The sequence below is a fragment of the Pinus tabuliformis genome, chromosome X (assembly GCF_031772625.1).
Source record: "Pinus tabuliformis cultivar Carrire ecotype Pingquan chromosome X, CPIR1, whole genome shotgun sequence".
Taxonomy (NCBI): Eukaryota; Viridiplantae; Streptophyta; class Pinopsida; order Pinales; family Pinaceae; genus Pinus; species Pinus tabuliformis.
Genome location: NC_142308.1, coordinates 768,784,730 through 768,790,807, shown reverse-complemented (window position 1 = coordinate 768,790,807; position 6,078 = coordinate 768,784,730). Strand labels below are relative to the sequence as shown.

Here is a 6,078-nt window from a genome sequence, read left to right as displayed (position 1 = left end):
AGGCTTCTTTATGCTACTGTTGTTGTCTTATGAATTGGATTCTGTATTCAATCTGCCCGTCACTATAGCTGCCTTCAGGAGATCTCTCAAGACTGCTACAAGATTCCATCATACATAGCTCTTGTGCCTCAGGTCTGTGGATTACCGATGTTCTGCTTTATGTCCTTTGGTTCTCTGTTCAGATTAAAATCATAATGGACATTATTCTTAAAGACTATAAGACTGTCATCCTTGAGGAGGGATGAGGACATATATGTATGAATTCTATGAATCCTTAAAAATGTCTTCTCTGATGCTCAAGTGCTAATAATAAAAAACTGATGGAGTGTTTCTTCGACATAGTTGTAAAATAGATGTAGCATTATTTCTTTTGCTAAACCATATGATCTTTTAGAAGTTGATCATTGAAGTAGAGCTCCCTTACAAATTTGTTTTGATATCAGCTCAAGAATTTATGTTGGAGTTATGCATCCTTTCTCTGAGACATATCTTTATGCCAATTAAAGATCTAGTGTTGTCTCTATTGGATTTCTTATTTTTAATTTTTAGATTAGACCATAGAGAGTAAGCTTCATGATCTATGCAGGGTTGTGATGGTGTTTGATATACCAGGGAATCCAAGCTCACTGTCACAGGGATCCTAGCTTTCTACAAATCTTCAATATGTCACAGGACTCAATGTAAATATGAAAAGACTGATCATAGGAATATTCCCATCAACATAATTCATGCTTCGACCATGGCACAATCAGTGGATTAGTGGACCAAGAAACTCGTCCCTGATCAATGCATGACCAAGTAATTTGATTATTATGTCTGCATTACAAAACCATGTATTTTTATTCTTTTGGCTTCGGTGCATGTAGGAGTTCCTTCTACAACTCAAGATTTCTTTAATCGAGATTCTCAGAAAAGAACTTCAATTGTTCTTGAACAGAGGCCACTAACCAAATGAATAAACATAGAAAAAAATATCACTTCAGACTAGAAATACTCCAAATTGTTTGGTGTATAGAGGCCAAGTGGTTTTGTACAACACAAATGCCTAGCACTTCGCCCTTTCTTATGAAGCTCCAGACTGCAGATCTGATCCTTAGTGGGTCGCAGATCTGAACTGCAAAGAGACACAAATATGCATGTGAAAAGTTATAACCGCCATTAAAAAAAAAAAAAAAAAAAACTTACTCAACAAATATCGTTAGTAGGAGTTAACTACTGAGTGGTGTGTCACTGTCACTGCAAAAATTTAGTGAAACCCCTAGAAGAAAAACACATGTGATAGATAAGAGCCCATCCAATATAAAAATATTTTGGACAATCCTCACAGAAAACATATTTGTCACTTCCTCCTGGAAACCCTAATTTTTCCTAGTGGTTACTTGATTGGCCACGAAACCTGATCATCAAATCTCGCTTTCTTTAGAATATTTGGATCATAAATAGAAACACCACAGGAAGCATATTCGTTACTGGATTTCCATGGAATGTTTACCTTAGCACAAAATGACTGTGAATTTGTAAAACCCTTCGTTGTATAATCACAGTGGCCTCAGTTTGTCGTAGATCACTTCAGAATGGGCAAGCTCTGTCATAGAATTACTCCAGGCACCAAATAATAAGATGACTATAATATGTACATGAGGTGAAGTTTACTTATTAATAGCTAATTTGTACTATTGAGTAATATTTAACCATACTCTAAAGTCAATTGAATAGATGATTTTTTATTTTTTTCCAAAGTGTTAATATTTTCTCTATTAAATTCAATTTAAAGTATATTTTTTTTCGCAAGAGAACTTATAAACTCACAAATACATTCTTTATGAACATGTGATAAGATTGAACTAAAAATATATGTTTTATTAGGAAAACACGATAAATTGTGGATATATTAACTTTCATCCATTTATTCTTATTCCCTTTTATGATGATTTATTTTTAATAAATATTATTTCTTCAAAATATAATAAATAATAAAATAAATTTATTTATTTATTGAAATAAAAAAAATTGAATATAAATAAATATTTGAAAATACATTACATTAAATTAAATGATTTATTTAAAATCAAAATTGATAAACAAACATATAAATTATTTATTAAAATTATAAGATTTATTTTTATATAATAAAATGTTTCTTTAATAAATAATCGTATTCAATATATTGCTTTATTCAATTAAAATCTTATTCAATATATATTACATTATTCAATTTAATTGATATTGCTATTGGCAATAACCTCTAATCTTTCGTGGACATCTCTTTCAACACTTTCAATCTAGGTTTCTCTGAAATGTTTCTTTTTGTTTGGTTATTTATAATGAAGTATTTCCTCTTTGTCTTTCTCAATGTTTCCAACCATAACATAAATTTCAAGTGGGTAATGAATTGTCATTTTCAAGATAATGATAAGGGAAAATTGGTAAAAAACTGTCATTGTCATATCAATGGCCAATGACTGACTGTCATTGTCAATATGAGATAAAAAGGAGTGATCCCTCACTTACAATTGAAAGCTTGCTCGCTCCAGGCATCCCTTCCCTTCCTATTCCGGCTCCTTCCCCTCCCTTCTTTCCCGGCATACCTTCCAGTTATAAAGCCAAAGCCATATGAGATTCAAGAGCGTAGTGGGAGGAAAGTACATGCACTATAGGTTCGTCCGTTCATTCATTTTCTCCCCATTAAGAGGGCTAACCTAATCTTTCCTTCCTGAGCTAGATGACAGCAATGACAAAAGACGAATGTGCGAGCACCGGATCCATTGATGATGAACCACGAGTGCTACTAGGTGACCCACGGTTAGCTTAAGGCTCCTATATGTAACGGGCGACTGATCCCACGGGCCAGTGTGAAGGGAGAGCCAGTCTTTTTCCCCTTTCAATCTTACCCTTTAACGTAACAATACGCTACACACTACCTGGACCACATTCTCACATTCACGCATTCCCTTAAATCCCCAGTACTCATTAACACTTTCCCCATTACCCTTGCACTCCACGTACGGAACAGGGTTCCTACACCTACTCCTGCGAGGGGAATAATACATGCCGATACTCCTACAGAGACACAAAGAGCTTTACAATGCAGGTTACACAATGAGGTGAGTTAGATGATGGGGACAGGCTTCAGATTGATAGGATATGATGTCCAAACAGCCAGGCGATTCTTAGCGGCGTGAGGAATAAAACAAAAAGCAAGGCAAATGGGATGACGAGGACCGTTAAATGAAATTAAAAGAAACAAGAAGCAGCAACGAGTTGTGGTTAAATGAAATTAAAAGAAACAAGAAGCAGCAACGAGTTGTGGTTAAATGAAATTAAAAGAAACAAGAAGCAGCAACGTGTTGTCGTTAAATGAAATTAAAAGAAACAATAAGCAGCAACGTAACGTTCGTTCGTTCAATCCTTCCGAAGTATCCGGAAAGATCAATTTATTTATTTAAACATGAATTCCCTTCCCTCCCTCACTTCTACATATCTTCCTTGGGTTGTCGGGTCGGGTCTCCCTACAGCCAGAACTCACTTTAGTAGAGATCCTGGGAACTTCAGCATAGATCGTAGAACTGCCCCCGGATTTATTAGCCAGAAGACTGACTCCAGCCAGAGATTGTATGAGCGAGCGAGCCGAGCTTGGGTAGGCACTGAATTGGTATTGACTTTATGCTTACTAGCATTGGATGATCGGATGTAAGGACAACATAGAGCCTCTTTGGATGGGCCTTCAGACATTGCTAGGAGATGCCCAGACAACCAGCATTGCCAGGATATGAATGGATGGGATGCCCAGCCCCAGCCCCAGCCCCATCAGGTTTTGATGGATCCTGACGATGCTGACATGTCGCCATCCGCGAGAGGAGGAGAGAAGGAAAGCGGGCATGGAATAAAAAGAGCTGCTATGTTGGTTTGAAGAGGTACTACCTCATATGCTGGAAGCTTTTCCAATTGCACAACAACCTAGCATGATTGTCACCAAGGTGATTGCAACCCTGAGGTAGATAGTAGAAAATAAGGCAGGGTTGCTAGAGTCAGAGGTGAAGGTGGAACAAAGGCAGACGATGCTGACATGCCGCCATCCGCGAGAGGAGGAGAGAAGGAAAGCGGGCATGGAATAGAAAGAGCTGCTATGTTGGTTTGAAGAGGTACTACCTCATATGTTGGAAGCTTTTCCAATTGCACAAAAACCTAGCATGATTGTCACCAAGGTGATTGCAACCCTGAGGCAGATAGTAGAAAATAAGGCAGGGTTGCTAGAGTCAGAGGTGAAGGTGGAACAAAGGCAGACGATGCTGACATGCCACCATCCGCGAGAGGAGGAGAGAAGGAAAGCGGGCATGGAATAAAAAGAGCTGCTATGTTGGTTTGAAGAGGTACTACCTCAAATGCTGGAAGCTTTTCCAATTGCACAACAACCTAGCATGATTGTCACCAAGGTGATTGCAACCCTGAGGCAGATAGTAGAAAATAAGGCAGGGTTGCTAGAGTCAGAGGTGAAGGTGGAACAAAGGCAGACGATGCTGACTTGCCGCCATCCGCGAGAGGAGGAGAGAAGGAAAGCGGGCATGGAATAAAAAGAGCTGCTATGTTGGTTTGAAGAGGTACTACCTCATATGCTGGAAGCTTTTCCAATTGCACAACAACCTAGCATGATTGTCACCAAGGTGATTGCAACCCTGAGGTAGATAGTAGAAAATAAGGCAGGGTTGCTAGAGTCAGAGGTGAAGGTGGAACAAAGGCAGGTAGCAGAGAAGGAATAGGAAGAGGCCAGAATCACAGGGATTAAGTGTATGTTATAATCCACCTGAACTCAGAATAGATTTCTAATAAAATGTCATAACTAATTTCAGAACAACGGTGTTAATGGCTACGTTCTGCAGGTTGCAAGTGGGTTACCTCTGCATGCACTGATTAACTAATTTCAGAACAACGGTGTTAATGGCTACGTTCTGCAGGTTGCAAGTGGAGTGGGTTACCTCTGCATGCACAATGATATAGGTATGATGATTGCGTTTCTTTCTTTGGCCATGAAATTTGTCGATAGAATATCAAATGTGCGTCCTATCATGAATATGTAATTTGATTCTATGTCCTGCAATATTAGTATTGCCGCCGATGATCGATGTGGTTCCCTATGAACCTCCTAGACCGTTTACCTCCATGTTAGTTTTCGCTGACCACGTTGCTCTGCTCATAAATGCCCTGCCACAAAACCCCATGGGCTGTTATTAAGGTACATATCTTATTTCCGGATGTAAATTCGAAATTATAATATATATATATATATATATATATATATATATATATATATATATATATATATATATATATATATATATATATATATATATATATATATATATATATTTATTTATTTATTTATTGCAATTTTGATTTTGTATTTTAAAACTACAACCCTGTTTTGTTTTCTGTTCCTAGAAGATAATAAATCTGAAATAAAAAAGATTTGGTAAAATTTTGATTTTGTATTTCAAAACTACAAACCTGTTTACTAGATTTTCAAAATGATAAATCGATTTATAGATTTTCTTGAACTAAAATGTAGAAAACCATTTCATTTGCATAAAACCATATAAAATTATTTCAAGTATCCACCTCACATTGAGATTTAAATAGTATTGATATGCTTTCTGAGGTAGAATGTAGAAAACTCTATTATTCTATAGCACGAAACCATATAAAATTCTACGGAACAGATTCACTAAATTTCAAAAGCAATAAGATTGAGCGGAGTTTGAAGTTGACATTCAATAGCCCTGGAGTCTTGAGTTGAGAATTAAAGTGATAGAATTAACTTGGCCCCATCTCCGGATATGATCTAAATTGTTTGCAACAAGAATACTCATTGTCTAGTAAATCCGGGAAAACAGAAGCATAAGTCATAATGAGGCGGGTTGAACTCCCTTTTCTACTAAGAGTGGGATAGCACCTCATCGGAAGAAAAAAGATAAAAACTAGGTAAAGGCTGACCAAATTGAATCTCGATGAAATGGTTGACCTTCCTTCTCGGGCGGTACTTTTGCCCTTCTTGGCTCAAAGAAGCTCCTTCTTTTCCGGCTA

At 37.2% G+C, this 6,078-nt stretch overlaps 1 long non-coding RNA gene across 1 annotated transcript; it reads left to right on the top strand.

The window, feature by feature from the left end:
* Positions 1-4,412: 4,412 nt before the first annotated feature.
* LOC149142117 (uncharacterized) lies at positions 4,413-5,204 on the top strand. The gene is made up of 3 exons (XR_016265292.1): positions 4,413-4,785; positions 4,878-4,995; positions 5,102-5,204. It is a non-coding gene; the product is annotated as an uncharacterized LOC149142117 (long non-coding RNA).
* Positions 5,205-6,078: the final 874 nt, after the last annotated feature.